The sequence below is a fragment of the Copadichromis virginalis genome, unplaced genomic scaffold (genome assembly GCF_057382275.1).
Source record: "Copadichromis virginalis isolate Kocher_CV1m ecotype Utaka unplaced genomic scaffold, C_Virginalis_male_GT1.1 unmapped_scaffold_1, whole genome shotgun sequence".
Lineage (NCBI taxonomy): Eukaryota > Metazoa > Chordata > Actinopteri > Cichliformes > Cichlidae > Copadichromis > Copadichromis virginalis.
This window is the reverse complement of record NW_028188589.1, coordinates 5,377,533-5,403,491: the sequence shown is the minus strand read 5'-3', so window position 1 is coordinate 5,403,491 and position 25,959 is coordinate 5,377,533. Positions and strand designations below refer to the sequence as shown.

Below are 25,959 nucleotides of genomic sequence, written 5' to 3'. Positions count from 1 at the left end.
GAAACAGCAGAAGAACACCATGTGTGCTACGTTTCCCAGGACACACTACAAACTGCACAAATACAGAGCAGCACGTGGAAGGACCTGGAGCTGCATTTACAGAGCTGCAGACAGCGTGATGTCCTGTATGGACAGGTGGAAGGAACCAAGTCCTCAGCTGGAACACTCGTGTTTGTCCACAGACAGGAAACACAGCAGGAAACTTCCTCACAGAAGTGCAGCTCATGGATAACACACTTCCTGTCAGTCAGAATGAGGCTGCAGCCAAACACAGAAAGGTGTTTTTGTCCAGATGAGCCCAGAGAAGAAACACGAGTGTTCACAGACATCAGAAGCTCAGAGAGGTGAAACATGAGGTTGGAGTCCTCGTCAGCATCCAGAAGAGCTGCTGTGAAACCCTGAGTACTCATGACAGACTCTGATGGCACAAACACATCATGATTCAAACAGAAAGACAAACATGGAGCTCCTGATCCTCCTGCATGAGAACAAGCTGACATGAGCGCTGTGTCTGAGAGTGTCTCCCTGTCACAGTGACAATAACACAGCTGCTGCTCACAGTCATTAAACTGACCTGAGGTCAGCTGTGCTCCTTACATATGAACCATGTGACCTCACATCAGTGCTGTGGATGACTGTAGTCATAGAAGAGTAGAGCTGTAGCAGGTGGTGTGAGGAGGAGGTGGTGTATTCTAGTTAACGCAGTACTGAAACACTCCAGCAGAGGGCGCTGTTAAGTCCTTATTGTAACACAGTTACTGTGTGCAGTTAGACTTCATACATAATCTGCACTTATTTCCATCAGACATGCTGTCAGGAAATGATTGGTTTCTATTGATTCTACTTCCTGTTGACTCGTTTGATGACAGTGAAACAATCACAGCTGATTGTGTGATGATGTAAACTGTCACTGTTACATTCAGTGTGTGTGACATAATGTTAGTGCAGGCTGATAACAGCCTGGTTCTGTTAGAAACACATGAACGTGTCCATAGATCAGTGTGTGTTTAACATGAGAGCTTCAGCCCTGCTGATGTGTTAAATAAAGACATGCAGGAAAACTGATGAGACTCTGAAATAACTCTTTATATTTATAATGTAACTCTGCATCAAAAGAACAACAAAGGATCCCAGACAGGTTTCTGTGAACAAAGACCATTCTGATGTTTCTGTGTTTCTAACACTTTGACATTATTAGTAAACAGACTGCAGTGAGCAGCATTTATAAAGAGCTTCTATATAAAGATATGACAGCTGTTTGACAAGTTTATCACTCTGTGTTTGGACCTGATCAGTCCAGCTGTTTACTTGAAACATGTTCATTTACCTGTTCTGTTATATTCATGTTCTTGTCTCTGTTGAAAACACATTTTAATGTCCCTCAGATTTTTCTCCCAGATGAATAAATATAAAAATGACACAAACTGACTGCAGCTACTTTTTGTCCTTTCTGTCAAAAACCTTCATGTGACTCATGAGAGACACGTTTCAGCTGTTTGTGACAGATCAGAGGCCAACAAGTCATTTATAACACTTTCCATCATTGTTTAAAGTTCTCAGTGTTTCTGTGTTGCTGCGTATAGGATCTCCCAGCATCATCACTGTGCTGTCCAATCATTGTGTGCGAGGTTACCCTTATAGTGCGATGTGTGTTTGCACAAAGAGAAGCATGTGTGTCAAATATAAATAAGCACAGAACAGAAACAGCTGCTCGTTTCTTCTGTTTAGAGTCAAGTTAGTGTTTTGTGTCTTTGTTTGAGGCCTGATGTCGAGCAGAGGTGTGTGTAACTGCACTGGTCTGTTATATGTGTGAAGTGTGTGCTTCTCTTCAGCATCATCTTTGTCACTGCTGATTCCTTTGTGTCATCATGTGTTGAGAAGAGAGAACAGTTATAACGGAGGAGCAAAAGGAAGCCCTGAAATCTGCATCAACAAGGAAGTGTTGGCTCACCAGTGATCCCAGCAGAGCCACTGGTTTGGCTCCAGTTGTTCTAGATTCAATGATGTTGTTGCTACAGATACATGTCAGCATCTTTATTGAATTTTATATGAAGCAGAAATGGTGTCATTAGGAGAAGAAGAGGAGAACAAGTCCGGCGAGGAGGCAGCAGCTCTTAAAGATGAAACAGCAGCTCAGCCCTGAGCTCAGAGAGCTGCACATGAAAAAGCTCCTCAAGCAGATCCTGTCAGAGGTTTGTCATCAACAGGAGGAACTGTTCACATCATAGGATGAAGATGCTGTCAGCTGGATGAAGAAGGTTATTTAATGCAAACGTTCACACTGAAGTCAAATTGTTGTCGTGTTGAACAGATTCATGTACTGATCGTCTCCAGAATGTTAGAAGAGCTTCAATGAATCATTAGAAACAACTTACAGCTGCACAGCTGTGTCAAACACATCTGTGTGTCATTGTGGGATTGTTGTGTTTCTACATGTGACACACGTCTAAAACATGCACACAATCTGAACACAAACAGGGACTCATGTGTTCCCACAGCCAGATGCTGAGAGCCATTTCCTTGTAGTCCTGTGTCTACATACATGAACCATTAGATGTTATTGGAATGATTGTCAGCTCTGATAGTTTCATGTGTGTTTAGCTGGACGCTGTTTGATCCTCGACATGTTTAAAGGTGTCCAGTCCTGAGACACTGGGGCTGGAAACAGCTGTGATGTCATTGGACTGTCACACAGACAGAAGTGCATGAAGTGAGCAGCCGAGGAGCCGCTGATGTTTTGGATTCAACAGCATTTGAAAGGTCGACACAGACACATTTGCACACAGAAAGCTGAATCTGTCATATGCCACAGTGAACTCACTGTTCAGTGTTTTTCAGGAAGCTTCTTAACTGCCTCTGCTGCCAAACAAGCAGCTGATGTCCTTGAGAAGAAGCTGAAGAAGTCTTCAACAACAAATACAGGAAGTGGACTTTCAAATACTAGATTCACTTTAGACTCACAGAGAAATGACTCAACCAGCTGTGTTTGACTATATGAAAGGTCAGTGTGTGTCTGCACACAGACTGTTGTGTTGGACTGTTATTCAGTTGTCTGCTGAATGTTTTCAAATGTCTGCATCTCAGCTGTGATGAGGCTGGGGGTCATGGGAGGCCACCGTAGCAGCCTCTTCAACATCATGACATCATCATAAATGCTGCTGGACTGTCTGATGGGCTGACGGTGAAAAAGCCGTCGGGAAGGAAACAGAAGACATTTCAGAGGCTGCAGCAGATTTCTTTGATTCGGGGCCTTTTTCAGCTTTATTGGACAGAGCAGTGAAGATAAGTGACAGCAAAGCAGAGAGAAAGGGGGCGTGGCCCGGGTCAAAGCCAGGCCAGCTGCTCTCCACCTCGTGGTCACCTGCTCATCCTAGTGAGCTCCACCAGCAGCCCTTTCACACACTTTACACTGTCAAACACTGTGTGTGGACCTCAGCTAACAACAGGCTACATTTAAGTCTGGACTACATGCTTTTATATTGTTTTTATTCCATCAGCAGCTCAACATCATGAGCAGCTTTGACATAAAGACATCAAACTCAAGCTGACTTTAAGCTACTTTTAATACAGGGGCTCAAAAACAACAACATCTTTATTATATATCAGGACAGAAAGTCATTTCATCTCAAAGGGAAACAGCTTTATTTGGAATAACCAGCACTATCAACTGGTTTGGGATCTCCACCAGTTTCATGTCTTTGCAGCTTCTCCAACAAAGTTCCTGTAAAATCAGCATGTTTGTCTTTATTGGTTTGATAGTGATTGATTATTCAGTCCCAATCTGCTGTCATCTAAAGAACAAAATGATGTTTCTATGAGTCACAAAGCTCCAGATGTTGTCGGCTTCACAAAGAAAACAAAGAACTTAAACACAAAGTGTTTGGAGCCAAAATGTTCCCAAGCTGCTCTTTTTGAAATGGCAGAGGTACAGTGGTGTCTAACAGCACACTGTGGAAGGCAAACATGTTATTGTTGGATGAAACTTCATGAATCCTTTGTAGATTTGAGCTGTTGGAGCCTTTCTTTTCTCTTCAGGTGTACAGATGCTGAGGAGGCAGGTGAAGCAGGTGGAGCTGTTGTGATGCTGGCAGAGGGTGTGTCTTAGTAACTCTGTGAGGCAGAACTGGATCCAACATTGTGGATGTGTTGATGTTGGAGCCATTAAGAGTCTCTGGCCACACTGTAGGATTTCCCTTTGATCCACTGTGGGGGCATTTTGGAGTCTGTCAGTGAAACTCTTCATGTTTGTGTTTGACTCCAGTTTATAGAAACAGAGAAATGTGTCATGCTTTTGTTCGGCCTCCACAAATACACACATTTGTTCATTGGTTGGACTTTTTGGAAGGAGACACATTGAAAACCATGTTAATAAGATCTTGTTGTTTCCTGTGGATCCGACACAGTGGACTTCAGACAGAAAGCGTGGAAGAGATTTTAGAGGCCGTGTGTGGCAACAGGAAGTTTCTGTGTGTTTGCTGATCTTACATGTGGAAAACAACACGTGATGTTTGTGAAGTTCTACAATGATCATTGTTCTCACAGCATTTTGAGTGGGAACAGTTCAAACTGGGAGTAGTGGGAGTTATTTACTGATTGAAACAAGCTGAATGTTTCTGTGACGATGAAGATCAGCAGCTCAGCTGATCAATGAACTGACATCTATCAGTCGTTTCATGAGATGAAGTCATCAGCAGACATTTGTTCTGACTGTGTGATGAATGTCAGAACGTCAGGGCTCTGCTTTAGTCACTGCTTGATGATCATTGGCTCATTGTTGAATCCAGGGGCCCAGTCTGACCTCTGACCTTTGCTGCAGGTCTTCTGTGTTATCTCCACTTTCATGTCTGATCTTCTGCTGTATCGTCCAAAATAAACATCTGGATCATTTCCAACACTTCAGCAGATCTTTAGTTTGGGCAGTGCAGCACAGAATAACACATATTGTACTATACTGCCCACTTCCTGATCTTATTGGATCTGTGTGTGAGGTTGGTGAAGGAAACACATGTTTACTGAGTGAGTCGCTGCCATTAGGAACTAGTTTTTATATCACAGCCTGGAAATCACACAGGACCATTTCTGCAAGTGAAAAGTCGTCATTGGAGGAAAATGATTATGTAGTTTGTGCGACTGAAGAATTGTCCCAACTACATGTGCTGCTGACCCTTGACCTTTTCTTTAGGTGCACAGAGGAGTCTGTGGGAACATCCAGAACTGAGGCATCTTGTGTACAAACGTGTTCAGACCAGATGTCAAATGATGTCAGATGTCATCCGTGAATGGATGCAACTGTGGATCGTTCCAATAAAATGAGGCAGTTTTGTAAGTACAAGCCCACTACAACCCATCATCAACATTTTAAATTACATTATACATCTTCACTGATATAAAGCACCACTATTTTAACCTGATTCACTTTTTCCACCCTAACAGTTCATTCCTCAAATCAAACAAGATATTTGACCCTAAAAAAATGCATCAACAAATAATTTTGTAATAAAATATTTATTATTCAACTTTTACAAGTGAAATCAAACAAGTGTGTTTAAGAGTGAAACCAGAGTGGAAGCTGCTCATATAGAGTCCAACCCAGGCTAAAGTAAGCTGAGTAGAGCAGCACCATCAAAGTGTCGGCTCTCTGGACACGGTGCAAGATCGCCATCTGCAGGACAAAACTAGTTTTTCTCGCCCTCCTCGTCAACATCAAGATGATGTCATCGTACAGCAACTGATTCCCTGTCCGTCTGGAACAAAGCATTTACATTAAAAAAGACATTTACAGAAAATACAAACACCAACAACACATCTCATCATCACATGATATTTTATTATTTATTATATTATATATTTTTATTGTACCATCAACATCAACAAACACCAGCATATTTTCTTTGAGATTGAGTAGAGTGGACCTTTCCCTTGGTTCGCTTCCTGCTCGCAGCATCAGCTGACCTCTGACTTCCTGGTTAAGGTCTCTCAGCGTTGACTGGAATATCAAATCGGACTCACACCATGTTCTTGTAATGTGGTCATGTCTGTCAGCTGTTTGAAGAGCATCTCTGGCCTAAACACAATAGGAAGAACAACAACACGGCAAAAAAAACCAACACATTTCCATATTAGATGAAGGGCACCGTAACTGGAAATGGTAACATTCATCTGATGCTGCTTTGGATTTATCTTCTGTTTTAGATCAACTTTGATCACTTCGAGCCATCTTAAGTCCGTTTGTTCTAACTTCTCACTAACATCTCGTATGATTTCAGATCCCTGCTGTTCCCCAGCTGCCCTGTAGGTTTGTGCTTTGACCTCCAGAGGGCGACAAATCAGCACAGACAGAGAGCTCCATTCAAACTTTGCTGCCATCAGGAATAATTCTTCAAATATAATCATCAGTGTTTGAGCAGTTATGATATCAGGGACAATCTAGACATGTGTGACAATACTGAACATGTCACATGACACACCTCAAACATCATGTGATCCACTCTCAGTCTGCACTTTCATTCATGACTTCAACAGGTTGAAATGAGCTTTGAAGAAACATTCAGTGGAATAAATCTTTCATGGATTCATGTGAGCAGCAGGTGAACTTTACAAAGAATCAGTGGATTTATCTTCTGTTTTAGATCAACTTTGATCACTTCGACCCATCTTAAGTCCGTTTGTTCTTCTCACTCACTAACGTCTCATATGATTTCAGATCCCTGCTGTTCCCCAGCTGCCCTGTAGGTGGTCTCAGTGTGTCTCACACCATTTACAGATGATTACAGGTCGTTTACAGTTCAAACAGGTCCAACATAAGAAATATGCAGAAAATATCCTGCTATAACAGTTTGGGTCAAAGTGCAGATGTTCCAGATGTTCTGAGTCTGTCTGTGTTTCATGTTAACATGTAGATGTTGGACCAAAGTGAAGCTTTTTGATGTGACAGCAGGAATGTGAAGTGTAACTCTGAGCTGTAGGAAATGAAACTAAACGGACTTTTTCTCCTTTATTTATAGGAAAGTGTAGGAGAGCAACAGATGAACAAGCGTTACTGTAACAGGAAACATCAGAGGACCTTTATGTTCATCATCATCACTGTTTCCTTGTTCTGTCACAAACACACAACACTTCCTGCTCTCTCTCTGATGGATCTGATTGGCTGTTTCATTCACAGGAGGTCAGGGCGTCACACAAACAGCTTTAACTGCACAACGACACACTTTAAATCATCTGCAGACAAACCTGTGTGTTTGATTTATGAAGAAATAATAAAGACGTGTGTACAGCTGTCCATGAAGCAGCTTCTCACACAAACTCTGACACTTCAGCCACTTTAATTCCTGCAAAGCTGCGTAATAAAGAGCTGTGACTGCTATGAGCTGCTGATGATGACTGTTGGTCCTTGGACGCCTCTCTGGGTGTTTCCTTCCTCTTCAAAGTTCCTCTTTCCTGAACTTGGTGTTTGTGACAGATGCTGATCGTCTCCATGTGAAGATAAGTGAAGCAGTGTGTAATGTTTTCCTGTCTAACATCAGCTGTGTGCAGCTTAGTTCCAGCACAAACAGCACAAATCTGTATATCCTGAATCCATAGCTCACGGTAACGGACTCACCGCTGGACCAACGAGGCCGAGTGTTAAAAACTCTTCCTCTTTTTAAGGTTGTGTGTGTGTGTGTTGGTTAACATTAAATGTCTCTAAGCAGGTGTAAATACTTATTTCCACTGTAGATGATCTATAGTCTGTATATAAAAGATGGCAACAGACTCAGGGTTCATAGTTTAGTTTCTTGAAGCTTTGAGTTGAGTGTTGTTTTTCTTCAGTTTCTGGAAGTTTCAGCTGCTTTTTACAGATACGTTTGTTGTCCTGAATGTTTGAAGGAAAAAAAGACTCTGTTATGATTCAGTTTGCATGTTTTCAAATGGACTCTGTATTAAATCTCCTTGCCTTCATTGTAAAGTTGGAGTACCCTGAGGTTCCATACTGGGACCAATTTTCTTTTCTTTTTACATTCATGATTTACCAAATGTCTGTCAGAACATCAATAACCAGCTGTGTGCAGATAATGCTGTTATTTTTACACAGGCAGAGTTTCTCCGGATTATAAACCATACAAACCTCAGGCTGTTCTTCCTGCTCAGGTCAAAGGTCCTCATCCCAGTCTGTGCAACCGCTTAGCAACCCCACTTCCTGTTTTTAACACCTCTCTCAGTCACTAACAGTCACATGAACACACACAGGAAGTTGACAAACTAGATGAAACTAGAAACTACTTCCTGTGCTTAAACAGACAGATGTACAGACACAGCTTTGCTTTCAGCTCTGTGGGTCTTCAGGTTTATGTCTGATTGGTCTGATTCTGATTTCCTGTCCAACCTGTTTAGTCCCAAAATAAAAGAACTTCAGATCTTACGTTCAATAACACACAGTACAGAAAAAAGTACCAAGCAGGTAGCTGGTAACAAAGATGTGTTTTCAAACAGTTTCAGTAAACCATCCTATTAAAACTGTAACTGTGTTTAACAGGAACATGAAAGCACCACATGATGCTGCTGTCTCCTGTGTCTGTACAGAGTTTGAAGAAGAAAGCTGAATCTTCTTCAGTCACACAATGTTCCTCTGTCTCTGCATCTGTTTCTCTGACTGCAGCTGTCCAACTCTGCAGCACGTTAACTCTGCTGATCCTCTTTGAATCCTGGATCAGGAAGTAAAGCCGTTGAATAATTGGTGGGGTTTTTTTTTTACCTGTCCCGTTTGGTACTGTAGCAATCAGAATTATTGTCTGAAGGCCAAGAAAGATGCCCAACAGATTTATTTAATCCAGGTGGATCATTACTTGATTGATCTTTGTTATTATCCATCCATCCATCCATCTTCAACCGCTTATCCGAGGCCGGGTCGCGGGGGCAGCAGCCTAAGCAAAGAGGCCCAGACCTCCCTCTCCCCAGCCACCTCCTCCAGCTTATCCGGGGGAATACCAAGGCGTTCCCAGGCCAGCCGAGAGATATAATCTCTCCAGCGTGTCCTGGGTCTTCCCCGGGGCCTCCTCCCGGTGGGACATGCCTGGAACACCTCACCCAGGAGGCGCCCAGGGGGCATCCTTGTCAGATGCCCGAACCACCTCAGCTGACTCCTTTCGATGTGGAGCAGCAGCGGCTCTACTCTGAGCCCCTCCCGGATGGCCGAACTTCTCACCCTATCTCTAAGGGAGAGGCCAGCCACCCTTCGGAGGAAGCTCATTTCCGCCGCTTGTATCCGCGATCTCGTTCTTTCGGTCACTACCCACAGCTCGTGGCCATAGGTGAGGGTAGGGACGTAGATCGACCGGTAAATTGAGAGCTTCGCTTTTACACTCAGCTCCCTCTTCACCACGACGGACCGGTGCAGCGTCCGCATTACAGCAGCTGCAGCCCCAATCCGTCTGTCAATCTCCGGCTCCCTTCTCCCATCACTCGCGAACAAGACCCCGAGATACTTGAACTCCTCCACTTGGGGCAGGAACTCATCCCCGACCCGTAGAGGGCACTCCACCCTTTTCCGGCTGAGAACCATGGCCACAGATTTGGAGGTGCTGATCCTGTGAAGCAGCGGGAATGAGGATCTTTGTTATTATTATTTGTTTATTCATTTTAAGTTATTACAAAATGGACAGACATGACGGGGGAAGAGAAAGAAGAAAAGGGAGGGAAAGAAAACAGAAGGGAAGAGGGACAGTGAGAAAAGGCAAAAATAAAAATCTGCTGGATCACCTGTTGAAAGAAAAAAAAGAAAACAAGCAAAGAGAGAGCAACTCAGTACGGAGACCACAGCAACAACCTTCATAAGTATAAGTAACTAAATATACTAAAGTAATACTAAATATTAAATGTTATTGGGAAACGCGCAAGACCGACAGCACACAATATGCTCTGAGGTAGCAGCCAAGAAAGGTATAGTTTGTGTCTGTGTGCCCACACCTTTGTGGATGAGCGCGCTTGTATTCAAACGGTTTCTCAGTAAAGCTATCTACTAGAGGGTGTGGGGGACCATAGGCCCCCCAGGGCCCCAGAAATCCAGAGCACGAGAGCCCAAGGAGGACCAGCTGCGCCACCCTCCCAGAAAGTGCTGACAAGAGCTTAGGGGTCACCCAGCAGCCACGGTGCAGAAGCCACAGGGAGCTGTGGTTACGTGCCCGCAGGCAGCTAGCCATGCCAGAGAGGATGGAGGGACCCCCACCCCTGGGAAGGGGCCCAACCGAGCCACGCGTGCCAGGCCCTGTCAAGCCAGCAGCCCAGGATGCTGAGAACCACCAAGGCACCGACGGAAGAGGGCGTCAGCCACCAGCAGGGAGTGTGGTGGGGGGAGATAGGGCCCCACACCTGGGAGTGCCTGAGATGTTCCCAGAGAGGTGGAGTCTAAGACCCGACCTGATACATTATCATACATTATACATTATCATCTGCAAATTATGGTGGGCGACAGTCACAGCAAAGAGATGAAGCACTTTTGGATTATGGGGAAAGCCAAAAACTGCGCTTCCTCCACTTCCGTAACATTGATTCATTAATGTTGAATTCTCTGCAGCTGCTCTATGTTGCAGTATATTAATAACTAAACTCTTATTGTGGATGAATAATCTCAGTTGTTCTCCTGACTGAAGTTTGGCCCGTGTACAGCATCCTGCTATGCGACTGCATTTGTCCCTGACCACCAGAATCCCTCACTTTAACTTTTATTGAGTGGAAAACAGTTGGCTTCATCCTCCAGCTTCACTGTGCTAATGTTATGCTAACATAGCTGTGTCGCTAGCAATCACAACATTATATACCAGGTAGTCCAACTTCAGTAACCCTGCAAACGCCACTGCTGTTTAGTTTTCTGTCTTCATTTATGTTGGAAGTGGTAGCAGAGCTGTACGTTTGAATTAGTTTCAGTTTGTAAATATATTTCGGGTAAGAAAGTGCAGCACATTTTAAAAATGTCCAGTAAACAAAAATAAGATCCACGGTTCCTCTTTCCTACCGCTGTCCTGCAACACCTCCATCATTAACTGAACCCTAAAATTCAAAGATTCAGCTTTTCCTGCAGCATGTAGCACCATTGTATAATGAATATTTTGACGTTTTAATGTTAATGCAAGTGTGATGTAATTAGCAATTTATTGAGCAACAATGTCACAGTTATAGACTGTGCTTTTGGAAAGAGAAAAAACAAACAAACAAACAAACAAACAAAAACAACATACACTGCTCAAAAAAATAAAGGAAACACAAAAGACGTCCCAGATCTAAATGAATGAAATATTCTCATTAAATATTATTTCATTTTATTAAATATTATTAAAATAATATAAATAAATATATAATAAATATAACATTTTTTGTCAAAACATTCAACTAACAAAAAATGTGAATGTGTGTGTGTATTGTGTCATTTACATTTAGTTGTGATTTTCATTGCTGTGGTTGAGAGACACCATCTACCGGAACCAAATTCCTTATATGTGTGCGCATATACTTGGCCAATAAACGCAATTCTGATTCTCAAAACTTAAGTGGAAACACACTACAGGCTGATCCAACTTTGATATAATGTCCTTAAAACAAGTCAAAATGAGGCTCAGTAGTGTGTGTGGCCTCCATGTGCCTGTATGACTTCCCTACAATGCCAGGCCCTGGTCCTGAAGAGGTGCTGGATGGTGTCCTGAGGGATCTCCTCCCAGACCTGGACTAAAGGATCCGCCCATTTCTGGACAGCCTGTGGTGCAACGTTGCATGTTGGTTGGAGCGGTACATGATGTCCCAGAGGTGCTGTGCGACCCCTCAAAATGCCGCCCCACACCATTACTGTCCCACTGCCAAACCGGTCATGCTGGAGGATGTTGTAGGCAGCAATGGTCACCAGACTGTGAAGAGCACAGGGCCCCAGTGGCGAAGTTGCCAATCTTGGTGTTCTCTGGCAAATGCCAAACATCCTGCACGGTGTTGGGCTGTAGCACAACTCCCACCTGTGGATGTCCGGAGTATGTTTCTGACAGTTTGAGCATACACATACACATTTGTGGCCTGCTGGAAGTCATTTTGCAGGGCTCTGGCTGTTCTCTTTTTCCTCCTTGCAGAAATGCAGAGGTAGCGGTCATGCTGCGGGGTTGTTGCCCTCCTACAGCCTCCTCCACGTCTCCTGATGTTCTTGTCTGTCTTCATGCTCTGGACCCAACGCTGACAGACAAAGCAAGCCACTTTGCCATAGCTTGATGTGCCATCCTCCACCAGTGTGAGAGTGAATGAATAGTGGTATTGTACAGCGCTTTGAGGTTCTCGAAAAGCGCTATATAAATGCAATCCATTATTATTATTGAAAGTGGTCTGTGGTCACCACCTGCAGAACCCCTCCTTTATTGGGGATGTCTTGCTAATTGCCTATAGTTTCCACCTGTGGTCTATTCCATTTGCACAACAACGTGTGAAATTGATTCAGGGGGCCAATCAAATTTTAGCTGGGATCAGTGCCATCCACACAGGTGGCTGACGGCATTCTGGCCAGACAGGAGCTCTTAGTGGTAAATCCTGTGGTTTATGCATTTATATGACACATTTAGACCAGAAACACTGGATCTTTCTTAGGCGCAAATAATGATTTTAACTGTCTAAAACTGAATGTCAAAGCTCTTCAGAGGTGACAACAACAAACAGATCCCATCCTGATCTTTTCCACTGCACAGGTGGACTCCAGTCCAGACCTGGTCTACAGATCTGGTCCAGAGTCATGTTGCTATCGGGGCTGTGTGACAGTATATGCTGCTCTTCTTCACTGCAGTCATCACATGGTTCTGTAATCAGCACAAACACAACCTGAACATCATCCACTGGATTTAGAAGATTCACAGCAGTCATTTTTATTATGAACTATGTGATTTTGTATCTGTTGTCACTGTTTTCAACTCAAAACGTGATCGTTTATTTTCTAGTTTTTTTTTTGTTTTTTTTTTTTTGTTTTTTGCCTCCCATTTGGTTCTTTAGCCGTCAGAATTGTTGTCTGAAGACCAACAAGGAGACCCAATGGATTTACTTTGCCAAATAGATCATCACGGCCTTGCTTTATTGGTCCATTTGATTGACCTTTGTTGTTATTATTTATTTTATTTTCAGTTGTTACAGACGGGACAGACAGAAGCAGGCATGGAGGCTGGATCTCCTCCACGCCTGCTTCATGCCCTGGGGGCGGGGCTATGGCTCTCTACATCCTCTAGCAGACCATTACATGGGGAAACCTTTTGAATACAAGCGCGCTGATCCACACAGGTGTGCACACGGGTGTTCACTGTTCATAGACATAAACTACACCTCTATTGGCTGCTACTCCCAACCACATTGTGCGCTGTCGGTCCTGCTTGCTACACAACAACATTCAATATTTAGTATTTACTGCTGTTTACACTTAGCTAGATTAACGTGATGGTGTTGCGTTTAGTATGTTGCTCTGAGATGTTTTTCTCTTCTTCTTCTCTTTTTAAGTTTCCTTTCTCTCTGTCCCTCTTCCCTTCTGTTTTTCTTTTCCTTCATCTTTCTTTCTCCCTTTCCTGTCCCTCAGTCCCGTCTGTCCCGTCTGTTTTCTAGTTTTGACCCTTTCACGCATGAATTATGACAACCTCAATCAGGATTTTGTTCTTAAGTGTTTTTATTCATCTTTAGGCATGAAAAAAGATTTTTGAACTTCATTTAAACGTGTACTTTTCAAACAGTTTTTTTTACATGTCCAGTTAGGTGGACAACAGGTTTTGACAGGGTATGGAGGGACACATCAGTGTCCAGTGTAGTGGTTTATGTGCAAGTATACCATCAACACTGACACAAATACAAGCCTTTGAATAGCTGTAACTCTAGTGACCACTGTGTGTGAAAGGGTTAAGTGATCAGGTTTAACAGATCAGTGATAAATCTGTGCTGTTGGATCAATAATGAAACAGACTGCTGTTAGAAATAACTCTGATTCTGCTGTTTATATCCTGATCAAATAGATGATAAATAGTTTCAGTGCGTAACTCACAGAAAGAAGCAGAACAGTTCACATCAGGCTGAAACCTCTGCAGTGTCTTCTTGGCTTCGTCTCTAAATTTTAAAGTTGTGTAGTATTTTATAAGAAACTCCTTTAAATTGTCCTTCAAGTTTGTTTCCAGTTAATTCCTCCATATAAAGAAGAAGCAATGACTTGTGTTTATAAAGGATCTTCCTGTTGTTCCACGTTTGTTGGAGAGAAGTTATGCTTATAAGTTTCCATGTGTAACAGTCGCAATAGTGTGGTGTCTCTTTAAGACAACTTCATGTTTCATGATGTCACAAGCATGCGCCCTGCCCTCTGTTGTATGAACGCTGCTGGCTACATGTATGATAAGACAGCAGCCGTTCAGTGTTTCAGTCATAAAAACACTTCCTGTCACCGTGGTGGTTACAGTGACATCATGCAGTTTGTGATTTGACCTCCAGAGGGCGACAAATCAGCACAGACAGAGAGCTCCATTCAAACTTTGCTGCCATCAGGAATAATTCTTCAAATATAATCATCAGTGTTTGAGCAGTTATGATATCAGGGACAATCTAGACATGTGTGACAATACTGAACATGTCACATGACACACCTCAAACATCATGTGATCCACTCTCAGTCTGTAGTTTCAGTCATGACTTCATGAATTTATGATCAGTTTAGTCCTGAAATATTCAAATGCTGCAGGATGAAGAACAACAAAGTGCTGACACGTGTTTGTGTTTCAAACAGGAAAACCAGCAGAAATAAATCATCTTTGGACAACATGACAGAGATTAGTGAGTTTCCAACTTGCACTTGCAGCACAGACAGATTCTGATGTTCGTGGTTGTAAACGTGTCCTCAAACGCCGCTCTGACTCTTTCCTTCCTGCTCAAAGTTCCTCTTTTCTGAACTTGGTGTTTGTGCCTGACGCTGATCGTCTCCGTGTGGAGCTCCGTGTGAAGGTAACGTTAGCAGTGTGTAATGTTTCCTGGCTAACATCAGCTGTGTGCAGCTCAGTTCCAGGACAAATCTGTCGCTCCATAGTTCACGGTAACGGACTCATGAGGTCGACCGTTAAACGCTCTCCCGCCATTTTGTCTGTGTGCGCGGATGTGTACTTTTTTGTTACCACTGTCATCTCATCAATAGCCTATTTGTAAAAGATCTCTGTTCATAGTTTAGTTGGATTTTAAAACTCTGTAGTTGGACAGTTTTATTTTGGACTGATGCTAAAATTCTTGCTGATTGTTTCTGTCGAGGTTTTGTACTTGACATCCGCCATTTTGGATGTGATAAGCTGTAGAGAGTGCGTCCAAAAAGAGAAACCAGAAAGAGAACCTGTTTTATTAATAACCTCTTGCAAATAGAAGAATATGAAAAAAACAACAACAAATAGGATAAAAACTTTAAATTACTTGAATTTTTAAAATCACCATCATCTGTTAACACAAATTTGATCATTTCAAATTTTTGTTTTCATTTTCTCTTCCCAGTTACTTCTTTCTCATCTCTTCATTCTCCTTGTCACCTTACGTCTCACTCCTTAACTGAAGTTATAGTTCTAACATAAGAAGTCCCACCAACGTCCTTTATTTAATCTCTGTGTTGTCACAGTTATTATCATCATGAGACATGAGACCCAGACAACAACATAAGTTTACAAGCTAACATCATGTCAGCTAACATTAGACGATAGCATCATAAACTTTAAATTACTTTGCCTCTGATCAACAGTTTGATTACATTCTCACATCACAAGTTTATTTGCTAAGTGTGAGTCTGCCCACATTAGATCCACTTTTCAGCAGGTGGAATAATTTGTAGTACTGCTGTGTTTAGCAGCATGTTTTGCAAATTACTGCATTTTGTTTGACTCCCCCCCCCCCCAAATAAAATTACATAAGGTATAAATAAAAGCCAAATAAAAGAAAGAAAAAATAAAATCCTCCTGGATCTCGGTACCTCCAGGAGCAGCTGGTCAGCTGACCTGAGACTGACACGGTGTGTGGAGATGAAGAAGCTCAGAGAGCTACAGCGGGGCAAGACTGTGAAAGCATTTAAAGACAAACGGCACGAATTTTAAAATGAACTCTAAAAGACACAGGCAGCCAGTGCAGGGAGGCCAGCACAGGGGTTATATGCTCTCTTTTACAAGTTCCTGTTAGGAGTCGTGCAGCAGCATTTTGAACCAGCTGCAGACGTGAGAGCAATGACTGACTGACCCCCACATAAAGTGCATTACAGTAGTCCAGGTGGGAAGAAATATAAGCATGGATCACTGTTTCAAGGTGCTGCTTTGAAAGAAAAGATTTGTCAGTCGCCTTAAATGATGACAACTGGACTTCACCACTGCTCTGATTTGGTTCTCCAATTTCAAATCATGTCCAACTTAAAACCAAGATCAGTAACAACAGGTTTAAAATAAACTTCCAGGAGTCCCAAATCTACAGAGGACTCGCAGGGACCAGTGGGTCCAAACACCAACAACTCGTTTTCTTTTTATTTAAATTTAAAAAGTTTAGAGCCAACCAAGCTTTAATGTCATCTAGGCATGTCATGAGAGGTTTTATGCAGATGACACCCTTCTGCTTCAGTGGCAAATGAATTTGTCAGTCATTGGCATAACAATGAAATGAGATCCCATGCCTTCTAAAGATGGAACCCAGAGGCAATAAATACAGTAAAATGAGCAGTGGCCCTAAAATTGAACCCTGTGGGACGCCGCATGACAAAGGAGCAGAAGATGATTTGGAACCGAGAAGGCTGACAGAGAAAGTTCTGACAAATAAACCTAACCAATTGAGTGCAGTGCCACCAACAGTGTTGGGAAGGTTAGTTTTAAAATGTATTCCATTACAGATTACAGAATACATGCCCCAAAATGTATTCTGTAACGTATTCCATTACGTTATTCGATGAGAGTAACGTATTCTGAATACTTTTGATTACTTAACATATTATCATGCTGTTTATAACTACATGATGTTAGGTAATCTTACACGGATGGATTAAGTGGCAGAAACACACACGGGCACAGGATAGTTGTGATGCAAGTATATATACCTGTAGAGGCTAAGCCTACGCTTGAAGCCACTGAGGTGGTCGTTAACGGGGGTGACGCGATGTCACTGGTATGCATGAATTAAGTTCGCAGTCCACTAAATCCAGCAGTATGTATCTTGTCCTTTTTGGTCTTTATTCCGTATCGACATAGCATAACAGCGCAACGGTCACAAACTGTTTGCCTTCTCCATGACACACCTGACGCCGATTACGTGCGTCTACCTTAAATACCTTTACATTACATAATCAAAACAGAAAAAGGTGACCTCTAGTGACCACATAAGGTATTAACCCAAGAATGGCTCCTACACCCCGGCCCCTAATTGAAATGGCTATCAGACATGGCAATTCTAATCACAAAGAAAATAAGGAGCCACTAATACAGTCTACTTTAGACCTATACATTCACATAAATAAACATAAGTAACACACTTTTAGATTACAGTCTCATGTAACAAGCAAAGTTTAGTTACAGGTCTTTCCAGAATATTAGTCTTTGTTTTTAAACGTGCAGATCGCACAAGTCCTTTTTTGTCACGAATGGCTTCCAGAACTCTTCCAAGTGGCCAGGAACCACGTGGTGCAGAAGAATCCATTATAATGACTATATCTCCAGGTTTTAGATTCTTCTTCTTTTGGTTCCATTTTTGTCTCTCCTGTAACAAAGGCAGGTATTCGCGTATCCATCGTTTCCAAAAAAGATCTGAGATGTACTGAGCCTGTTTCCATCTTCTCTTCAGATACATATCCTGAGGGTCAAATAGTCCGGGTGGTAAAGATGGTTTTCCTTTCATCAGGAGGATCTGATTTGGTGTAAGTGGCTCTAGGTCTTTTGGATCATCAGAAAGCTTTGTGATGGGTCTGTCATTTAAAATTGCTTCAATTTCACATAGAACCGTATTTAATCCATCGTCGTCCAACTGTTGTTGCTGAAGAACGGATCTCAGAATCTTTCTGATCATACGAATTATCCGTTCCCAAATTCCACCATGATGTGATGCTCCAGGCGGATTAAAACTCCATCTTATTCCAATGTGTCGCAAAGCATCTGCTATTTGGGTATGTTTCAGCGATTCAAGAGCCTCCCTTAACTCTCTGTCTGCTCCGACAAAGTTGGTTCCATTGTCCGATTGGATGTGAGCGACTTGACCTCTTCGACTCACAAAACGGCACAAAGCATTAATGCAGGCATCTGTGTTTAGAGAGTTAGCCACTTCCAAGTGCACTGCTCGGCTGGCTAAACAGGTGAAAATGACTCCATAGTGTTTAGCTGTACCTCGTCCTCTTTTCACTTCAATAGGTCCGAAGTAATCAACTCCGACATTGGTGAATGGTGGGTTATCTGGTAAAATTCTTTCCTTGGGTAAATCTGCCATCTTTTGTTCCAAGGCTTTTCCATGATATTTCCTGCAAAAATTACATTCTGCTATAACCTCCCTTACAGCTGAGTTGGCCTTTGTGATCCAGTATCTTCTCCTTAGTGTGGATAAGGTGTGGTTACGACCGCTATGAACAAGCTGTTGATGAATGTGCTTTAGGATGAGATTTGCTACATGTTGATCTTTTGCAAGAACAAGGGGATGCTTCGTTTCTTCTGGTAAGGAGCCCTTTGTCAGTCGTCCCCCAACTCTTAAGAGGCCTTCATCGTCAAGATAAGGATCTAATCTATAAATTGAGCTGTGCCTGCTCACAGAACTTTTCCCACTTGACAACGTAGCAATCTCCTCTCCAAATCGTTGTTGCTGGCAAAATCTAATAATGGCAAGCTCAGCTTTCAGAAGATCCTTTGAAGATAGTCTGTACAGTTGCGTTTTCTTTATTTTCTCCTTTGTATTACCTTTACAAATTGGGTTATCTGAGTAAGGTTGCGGTATTCTTTTCTTATCTCTCATTGACTTAAGGTCCTCCCTTGACAAACCCTTTTCCTCTGTAACCCTTTCATTAAAGTCATAGTTATATTCACTTTTCAACATCTCCTCCAGCTTACAAACAGATATCCTATTTACAACTGTTGGTGGGTGCTCGCTGTCCAAGTTGCTTTTACCATCTTCCATGGGCCCATTTATGACCCAACCCAATGCTGTTCTTATAGCATATGGGCCATTCCCCTGGCTATGAATGACCTCCCATGGTTCCAATAACTTGGGAGCGTTGCATCCAATCAACAGGTCCACATTAGCCATTATGTGGGGAATTTGAACCTTTGACAGATATGGCCACCTGATCAGATCTTCTTCCTTTACGAAGTTATCCGTGGTGACAGGCATCCTTTCCTGTGTTAGGATTTCTGGAAGTTCATAGAAGGCATTGCTGCCTAAACCAGAAACTTCAAGACCAGTAAGTGAGTGGGCAGAGACTACCTTTTCTTGACCCATCGTTTGTAACAGGAATTGAGTTCTTTTGCCCACAAGATTTAGCTTTTGCATGAGGTGCTCTGAAGCTAGCTGAACTGCCAGGATCTAAAAAAAGCATATGTCTGTATGACATTAGTACCTTTAACAGACTTTATTTGAACTGGCAGAATGGAAAGCAAACCGCTTTCTCTTCCGGCCCCTGTATGACCACAAGTTTTTACATTCTTTGAAGAGGGGGGCTCTCCATAGCATTCAGGGATTACACCATTGTTATCAATATGGAGGACAGTGGGATGACCTTTACCACACGTTCTACATATCAAACGCTTAGCACAGTCCTTGCTTATGTGCCCAGCACCAAAGCAACCAAAACACAGCCCTTTCTCCTTTAGAAAAAGCATTTTGTCTCTGTGCTTCTTCCGCCGAAACTGTTGACACTCCTCCAATGTGTGTCGTTGAGTACAGCAGACACACGATGGCTTTACTGTAAAGTCATGGCTTGTTGTAGTAATCAGCCTTTCCGTGCTGTAGGTTTTATTCATGTTCATGGGTGTGGCTGTAGCAGCAAAGCTGTTCCCTTTAATTTGTTTGATTGGTTGTGACTTCAGTCTGTTGTCAACCTTTGAGACAGGGATTGTTGACGTTACATTCTGAATGTCCCCAAACAAAGGATCCGAAAGAATTTTCACCTGCCTTTCAATAAATGCAACCAAATCTTGAAACCGAGCTCTGTGTTTAGAGGTTTCCAATATATCATATGCAAACGCTCGCCATTTCTCTCTCATTTTATATGGCAACTTGCACAAAATGATTTTCATGTTCACTGGCATGTCCAGTTCCTGCATATGTTGCAATGTTTTCATGACATTACAACTCCCACATAAGAAAAGGGAATATGCTTGCAATGATTTCACATCTTCATTTTTAATTGCAGGCCAAGATAACGCCTTGTCAATGTAAGCAGTTGCAATCTTATATTCATTTCCAAAGTGTTCTTTGAGCAGTTGCTTTGCTTGTATATAGCCTTGTCCTGCAGCCATATGTTGACAACTGCGTACCAGCTCTCTCGGCTGTCCTGTTGTAAACTGCTCCAAATAATACAAGCAGTCCCTCTTATTGGCCTTTTCTTCCACTCCTTGTTCAAACGCATTAATGAAAGAGATGTACTGAAGAGGATCACCATCGAATACAGGTATTTTCCTGGATGGTAATGACGATGCACGCTGATGCTGAACAAGGGTTGCAGTTATTTCGTTTTGTCTTTGTAAAATGGTACAAATGTCCTCCGACCGTCCTTCTGCCGCTGTAGGAATTGACCTGGGTGATGGAGGATCCACGTTGTGAAATTGTGTTGTGATGACCGTTTGAGCTTGTGGCTCACTTTCGATTTCCATTCCTGGCAGGATCATTGCAGATATTTTGCTTTTTGTCTGTACTATTTGCACTGCAGGTTTATCTTCATTGACTGGTGTACTAGGCTTGACTGTGGCTGAAGCAGCTGTTTTCTTGATTTCCCTTTCATAATATGAATTCATAGCATTGGATGATATGTTAGATATACTTTGAACTTCAGCAGCTTGGAGAACAGCTAACTTTGCAGAAGAGGCAGAAAGCAACGCTTCAAGCTCAAGCTGTTCACGTTTCCTCCTTAGCTTTAGCTCTTGCTCCTCCAAAGCATGCTTCTCTTTTAGGACTGCCATACGAGCGAGTAATGCTGCTTTTTCTGCTTTTGCTTTGATTTTGGCAGAAGAAGTTGTGCTCACTTTACCACTAGATGAGCTTTTAGTGACTGAAGATTTACCAACAACATTTGAAACACTGTCCTCTGGCTTAACACCATCATCAACACCATGATCACCCTTTAAATGTAAATGTTCGCAACCTGACAACCATTCTTTCACTTCATAAGTGAACTCATCATAATGCATTGTTTTTGCTTTAAACCATGTTTCATGCCTTTCCTTTTCATCATCTGGTAACAAACACATCAATGAACCATGAATTGTTTTTGCTTCATTGCAAAAACCAACAAAATCATTGAATGATGCTTTAACCATAGAAGTTTCATTTTTTTCCATTGAGACCCTTATACTCTCTTTTAAATTATTAGCTTTATTTAATTTAGCTTTTCTATCACGTTGCAGTCTGTCTAGTCTCTCTGCAAGTGCCTTAGCAGTCAATTTTACCACTCGTTTTTCCTTTTCTGGATGTGTCCCAGCCTTGCTGGCGTTGCTACTTTGCACAGCTGATTCTGCAGCAGGCTCCGGGGGCCTGTCAGCAGCTTTATTTGTGTCCATAGTTCAAATGTTCCAAAACTCAAATATTTATCAAGTATTGAGGGTTTATGCGCACATGCGAAAGTTTGTTTATAAATCAGTTTTATTTGGGTTGACCACCAATGCATTGGAATTACGTCTTCTTAAATAAGTGTGCACACTTTTATAAATGGCCATTTATTAGTAGTGCTACTCATACCTTGCGTTGGGCGCCGTACTGATTCCGATGAAGAATTCTGAGTCCTCTCCTGATTCTGCAGAACAATCGCCAAGCATTCCACGTCGTCAGCTGACAGACCGCTAGTCCAGCTGTCCGCTCCTCGTGAAACCTCCACGGTAACCTTTCCAAACGGCATTCAGCTCTCCGCGGCGATCGATCACTCAGACTTTAATTTTCCTGCTTGCGCCGAGTCTCCAAAACACCGCGGCGAAGTTGGCACAAACTTTTCCCCAAAGAAAAGTAGTTTGTGACTCTATTGTAGAGGCTAAGCCTACGCTTGAAGCCACTGAGGTGGTCGTTAACGGGGGTGACGCGATGTCACTGGTATGCATGAATTAAGTTCACAGTCCAATAAATCCAGCAGTATGTATCTTGTCCTTTTTGGTCTTTATTCCGTATCGACATAGCATAACAGCGCAACGGTCACAAACTGTTTGCCTTCTCCATGACACACCTGACGCCGATTACGTGCGTCTACCTTAAATACCTTTACATTACATAATCAAAACAGAAAAAGGTGACCTCTAGTGACCACATAAGGTATTAACCCAAGAATGGCTCCTACAATACCAGAATAGGGAATATTTACAAGGAAGGGGGCTATATACAGTGACAGATAAAAATGTGCCAGGAGAGTAACACCGAAGAGATGAGACGAAGCCGAGGTATGCAGATGACGCACCGGAGCTACCTGACAACGAGGAACAAAACAGAGTTTAAAAGAGTACCGTTGATAGCCGAAAGTTAAACAAAAGTGGATGGGGAGAGTTGGAGAGTTTACTTGAAACACAAACTACAGCTGCAGCAGTGATCACAGCCTGATGGAACGTAGCTCTCCATCGCGGATCCACAGTAGCCAACACCAAAAACGAGGCAGGTGAGCAGGCAGCGGAACAGGCTAAAACAAAAGAGAAGCAGGCAAAAAGTGGATCCTTAAAACATGCAGCTCCACAGCGTGGAATCAGCAGATTCAGCTTGCACTAACACGTTACCACTTGTGACAGCAGCAATACTCCGACACCAGACGTCCGTGACTCGGCTCCATAAAAGCGCTCACTGATGACGTCCGATGTGCCGCAGGTGTGCCGGAATGCCATCAAGCCCCGCCTCGCCTACCTATGCCAAAAAGGAAAACAAAACCCAAACAACAACAATACACCTACCCACCACCTCCTAACACATGAATGCACTATTGCTGTGATTTATTACTATTACTGAAGGTCCGCGGCTCCGAACCGTAGTAAAGGACCTCTGGCTAATACGTTGGGTTCGTGTCGGCTCGTAGCTGAAAACTAGCTTTACTTTGTTGTCTGGGTCAACTTTTCTTGCGAGAGACAGAGAGAGGCATTGACAGGCTGCTGCAACGGAACTTATTGTTTCGGAGGAAAACAGGAACACGGTGTACAGTCGAGTCTTAACAGCTTACTTACAACTGGGCTCGTCAGGCACTCTTCTTGGCTGCAGTGGTTATTATTATATTTACATGCTTCCAGCTCCTGTTTCTGCTCGATGACAACTCGTACTTTTCCTTTTTCTCCCTCCCTCGCTCACAGACACATAACGGGTATGACAGCCAATTCTCCCTGCAGCACAGACTACACTGCCCATCAGGCTACATTCTTTAGAGCTATACCTGTAGCATTCTGCCTGTTAGCTTAGCACAAAAACAACAACAACAAAAAGGCGCTCTCTCACCCAGGAAACGCGCAGAGAGAGAGCGTCACCCTGTAACCATGGCAACCGTAACGCTGCCGCCTGGAACAACAGAACGTAGCTGTTGTTACAGACAACAAACAAAACCCAAACAGTCCTGACCCGCGACAAGATGAAACAGGAAAGTACCGCAGTGTAATCCATTTATTTCAGCAAAGTAACTGTATTCTGAATACCACCTTTTTAAACGGTAACTGTAACGGAATACAGTTACTCATATTTTGTATTTTAAATACGTAACGGCGGTACATGTATTCTGTTACTCCCCAACACTGGCCACCAATACCCATCACATCACTTAATTGAGGAATTAGAGTATTGTGGTCTTCGGTGTCAAAAGCAGCAGTTAGGTCAAGCAAGACAAGAACAACATGGTTACCAGAATCACATGCCAGAAGGATGTCATTAAAAACCCTTAATAATGCAGATTCATTGCTAGGAAGGGTTTTAAAACCTGACTGAAAAACCTCAAGGATGCCGTTATCATCTAGTCATCTTTCAGTTGACTAAAAACAATTTTCTCTAAAACCTTGGAAACTAAAGGCAGCTTGGAAATAGGCCTATAATTAGCTAAAACGTTGTGATCAAGGCCAGGTTTCTTAGCCCTTTGAGGTCCTCACCAAGAAAAGAAGCAATGGAATTTTCTCTTTTGCATTTCTTATTGAGTTGGGTGAGTAATAACCACAATAATTTTTTTCAATAGACCCTGTAGTTTTTAAAATATTGATCTGTACCAAACGGTTGAGTGTCATGCAAATACAAGTACATTAGATAATACAGTTGAAAAAAATTAAATAAAGTGCCGAATTAAAATTAAATGAATAACAAAACCTATCCAGGGCATTGGATACAGTTTATTTCTAGCAGCATGCCAGTGAACATTGTTGTTTTCATTTCATCAAAGGACAGTATAATATCGAACAACAAAATACATAGTTTTTTCATCTGCAAATGTGAAAAATGTGCTACAGCACAAAATACTCACATTCAGGCCACTTCTGATTGAATGCTACTGTGCAAAATCATTTTTGTTTTTTTAAAAAAAGAGAAAAAAAAAAACAGTGCAAATCAAGCACATCTGCTTGTGGTTTTGGTCATTGGGGTCTTAGGGTGTAGCATTTATTCTGTGGTCTTGGAGAGCTGGATCATGTTAATCAAATTAACACTTAATTTGATTTATCAACAGCAATGGATAAACAATGATTTTATAGCAAATAATCAACATTAATAACATTTAGGTTATGTTAGCATTAGCACCATGAAGGGACAAATCAACTGTTCGGCTGACCACTTTTTTAAAAAAAAAAATTAAATATTTAAATAAATGTTTTCAATAATAAATATATGCCAAGATATTTGTTTTTGTTGTTTAACAAACATTTCTCTGACCACAACATGGCACCTCCCAAAAAATAGAACACTTGAATTTTAAAAGGGAGAGAGTTTTTATCTGCGGATTTGTTTTTGTTTAATAATCTTTCAACTATTTTCATGTTTTCTGGTTTATGCGTAACAATCTTCTTGCAATCTTATTCAACAATAGTTGATATATGGGAGAAAACAAGTCAGATGAGGACTGTGTTGAACCTCCTTCCTGATATACACCCTGGTTCTCCTTGAGTTCTGAGTGATGTCATATGTTCGACTGAACAGCTAGGCAAAGGGGTTGATTGTCATGGAGAAATGGAATTAAAGGACTCAGGTGCGAGACTCCTTGCAGAGTGACAGTGGATTTATTCACAGTGAAAAGGTGAGTCAATAGTTCGAGTCTGTAATCCAGAAAGAGCAGTGCAGTAATATGATGACTTCTCCCCGCAGTGACAGTGCTGGAATAATCCAAAACCGCTCCTATGACTTCTTCCCGCAGTGACAGTGCTGTAATAATCCAAAACCGCTCCTTGTGCCGGCTCCTCCTCCGATCTCTGAATCCTGAGGGCAGATGAGAAAAGCACACGCACTGTAACACAACCGTCTCTCTTTCACAAGCTGAGTATACTAGCCACGATTACGCTACCCGGTTTAGTTCAACGTTCCAGCGTTGGTTGTGACTCGACTGCACCGTTAAATAGGGCTGCTTCAGATCAGTTGTAGCCGGCGAAGTAATTACGTACAGGTGCGACGCTTCCAGCTCTGGACCCACCCCTCGGGTCAGCTGCCGTGCCATGCCACGGCTTCCGGAGGTACATGTCTCCGCAGCAAAACACATGCACAAGATGGAGAGGAGACACGACACAGTACACACAAACACCCCCAAAAAGTGGCAAGGTAATCGGTGAGGACCACCTAACCGTGACATTGATGCTGAGGCCAGTACACTTACATCACAAGTCCTGAATAACG

General features: G+C 42.5%; 1 protein-coding gene across 3 annotated transcripts in view; it reads left to right on the top strand.

Annotated features, from left to right (window-relative positions):
• The window catches only part of LOC146679639 (protein NLRC3-like), a 108,286-nt gene that overhangs the window by 41,672 nt on the left and 40,655 nt on the right, over positions 1–25,959 (top strand). For 2 of the 3 annotated variants that reach the window (XM_085450348.1, XM_085450350.1), the window contains exon 1: positions 14,848–14,955. The exons of the other annotated variant lie outside the window; for it this stretch is intronic. The gene's annotated coding sequence lies outside the window, so the exon portion shown is untranslated. Of the gene's footprint in view, positions 1–14,847; positions 14,956–25,959 lie in introns of those variants that run through there. 3 annotated transcript variants of the gene reach the window in all.